Genomic DNA, 3,430 nt, shown 5'->3' on the forward strand with positions numbered 1-3,430 from the left:
CCCAGTTACTAGAATCATTCCCAGCATTTGCATTTTGTTCCCAGCTTGCACCGCCAATGTGCCATTCTACCATGGTTCTCTTCCATTTCCGGTGGTAAGCAAAATCATCCATTACGTTGTCTTCAACAAGATAATCCACATCATCCAAGTTCGGGTATGCCATTCTACCGAACCCCTCTAAATGATCGATTATGATTTGCCTTAAGCTGGTTTAAAGAGTCTCAATGATCTCTGAATCAAAGGTAATTCTTTTTGCCACTTAAGGGGATATTTCTATGAGTCACCTTCCCTAAGGTGCATCATTATGGTATTATGGAAACTCAACTCTTTGCTACGTTGACAACCGTTCACCACCCTCTTAAGCGTGAAATTGTTGTCTACCTAGTGAACCCTCGTCATCTGTTCCACTCCATCCCTCTAGAGGTGTGCTTCGTCTCTCAGCTCGAGAGATGTTGTTATGTCTCATTCCGTGGGTTAATCCTGAGTTGTTCGACCTTCGAGAAGACCGATCCTTCCAGAGTTTTCCTTTCCTCTTCTTGTCATGATTAGCTGGAGTTCTCAGAGCAAGACGACAAGACAAAGATGGTGTTCAAATCAACGTTCATTTGAAGTGCAACCTGGATCATGAAGATTATACTAGTTTGTGTTTCCCCTTCACCTTACCCTACGCTTGAATCTCGAGACGAGATTCTTGTTTAGTGGGGGTGAGTTGTCACATCCCTAGCTTCTGGTAATGCTCTAGGCTAGCTTCATGTGTGCAACATGTTTAAATTGTATGAAATTTGAAATGGGGATGACCAAGCCCTAGCACCAAAGCATTGCAAATAGGTTCAACTTCAAAATATTTTCAAAGAACCCAAATTGGTTTGCAAAAATGTTCATGATCACTGGAAAAGGGTGAAAACCATATCCAGAGATGATGGATATTTTTCCAAGACATTTTTGGATTTTTTTGAATAAACCATATTGTATTTGACTTTGGGCATTTGAATACTATAAATAATTTAAATGTTCAAATAAATGTTGGAAATTGTTAAGGGTCACTGAAATAATTCAGAAAGCACCCATAATTATTTCCAGGATTTTATAAAATGATTTGATATTTTGAATCAAATCCAAAAACAAATTGCAGAAATAGAAAAGAGAAACAGAACAGAAATAAAAGAGAGAAGGACTTACCTGTTAAGCCCACCTGGTGGCCCAACAGGACCGGCCCAGCGCGGCCCAGCCCGCCACCGCTACTCCCCCCCTGTCGTCTTCCTCTTGCCAGTGGGAGCAGCTGCGTGCTCACACGCGCGCGGCCGAGGAGGCCACCTCCTCCCTGCCTGGCTGCCTCCTCCTTCCCTGGTCCCTCCCGCGACGCCACGCAGCCCCGACCCCCTCTCACTTCTCCCTCGCTCTCTGGATCTCCCTCCCCCTCGCTCCTCTGTTTCCCCTCCCGCGACCGAACGGAGCCGCCGCCACCGACGAGAGCCACCGTGGCTACCGGCCACCCCACGGCTCACCGACGCCCCAGGAAGCTCCGCCGGTCCTCCCTCTACCTCCTCAACGAGCCACGAGGCCCCGGACGTGCCACAACACCGCCCTTGATGCCTTCTTCAACCTCGGGACCGCCGGCCATCTTCGTCAAATTCGCCGGCTCCGGACCGTCCCCGACCTCGCCGAGCGTCCCCTCGTCATCGCCGTGAGTCACTGACCCTCTCCCCTAACTCAGCATGCTCCCCTCCGTGCCGTAGCGCCGTTCCCCACGAGCACCGAAGCCACCGTCCGCCATTGCTGCTGCACGCATAGCCTCCGTGCTCCCCTGGCCTCACTGAGCTGCTCTTAGTGCTCCCCATGTCTAGCAGGTGCTGCCCAGCCTCTCCATTTGCTAACTGATGCACTGTAGCGACGCGCCCGAGCACCACCGAACACCATCGCCGCCAAAGCTCGTCGCCGGCATGAGTTCCGGCGACCCCACGACCTCCCACTCGGTCCTCTGGATGCGCGGGAGCAAGGGCCATCCCCTGGTGCCCTCAGCGCGCCAAACTGACGCCTCTAGCGCAAGTCCGGCGTGCCCCGCCGTGTTCTGTGGTCGCCGTCGGCTGGTCTCCGGCGTGCTGACGTGGCGTCGTCGTTAGGGGCTAATGACCCTGCTAACTAACCCTGTGACACTGACAGCGGGCCCCGTAGCGGGTCAAAGCCCGAGTCAACGCGGGATTAGCCCCTGTGTCACTGACGTGTGGACCCCACACGTCAGGTTTGACCCGAGCCGGCCCCTATTGACTTGCTGACGTCATGCCAACGTCATGCTGACGCAGTAATGTTTTCTGGATTTAATTTAATTCTGAAATTCCAGAAAATGCCTAAAACTTCTAAAATTCATAGAAAATTAACCGTAACTCCAAATGAAATAAATTATATATGAAAAATTATCAGAAAAATTCAAGGAATCCATCTGTACCATTTTCATGCATGTTAGAACAACTTATAGCTGCTGTTTAGCACAAATCATATAAATGGCATTTAAATAATCACATATGGAGTTTGAATTTGAATCTTGTATTCAAACCAACCCCATTTAACTTGTTGCTAGATGCATTAGCCCAAAACAAATTCATATTGCCATGTCATAGCATGCATCATATTGTGCATTGCAATGATCGTGTTTCTTCTGTGTTTGCCGGTGTTGTTCCCCCTCGGTAGACGTTGTACCGACGATGTGATCGTTGACACTGATGAAGACTCAATGTTATCTTCAGAAGTGCCAGGCAAGCAAAACCCCCTTGTTCATTCCGATACAATCCTACTCTCTCGCTCCTGCTCTCTTTTAATGCATTAGGACAACACCGATTCATCTGTTACTTGCTGCGGTAGCTGAACCCCTTTATCCTCTGCATGACCTGTCATTGCCACAGTAAATAGATGAAACCCACTAGCATGAGTAGGAGTTGTTTGAGCCCTGTTGTGCCTACTCATTCTTGCTTGTTTGTCATGCCTGCTACTGCTTAGAGTTGAGTCAGGTCTGATTCATCCGGGATGAATCAAAGGTGTGTGAACATGTCCTACGGTGTGTGAGCTAAGCGTGTGAACACGATTTGGTAAAGGTAGCGGTGAGAGGCCATGTAGGAGTACATGGTGGGTTGTCTCATTGCAGCCGTCCTCAGGAACTGAGTTCTGTGTTTGTGATCCATGATTCAGCTACTACCACGCATTGGGCCCGAAACCAATGGACCCTCTCGGCTTCTTGATCACCCTTGTCCTCTGTCCAGGAGTTGCAAGTAGTTTCTGGTGTTTGTAGTATGCTGGAGGCCGTGGGCAGCGCTGACCGTAGGGGTGGGCTGTGATGCGGTAGGCACGTGGCACGGTGTACCGGGCGCCCGTTTGGTGTCTCGGGAACCCTGTTCACATCGTTTGGGGCTGTGAGCGAAACTCCGGCCGGATCTCCTCA

The sequence above is a fragment of the Triticum aestivum genome, chromosome 3B, assembly GCF_018294505.1.
Source record: "Triticum aestivum cultivar Chinese Spring chromosome 3B, IWGSC CS RefSeq v2.1, whole genome shotgun sequence".
Classification (NCBI taxonomy): Eukaryota; Viridiplantae; Streptophyta; class Magnoliopsida; order Poales; family Poaceae; genus Triticum; species Triticum aestivum.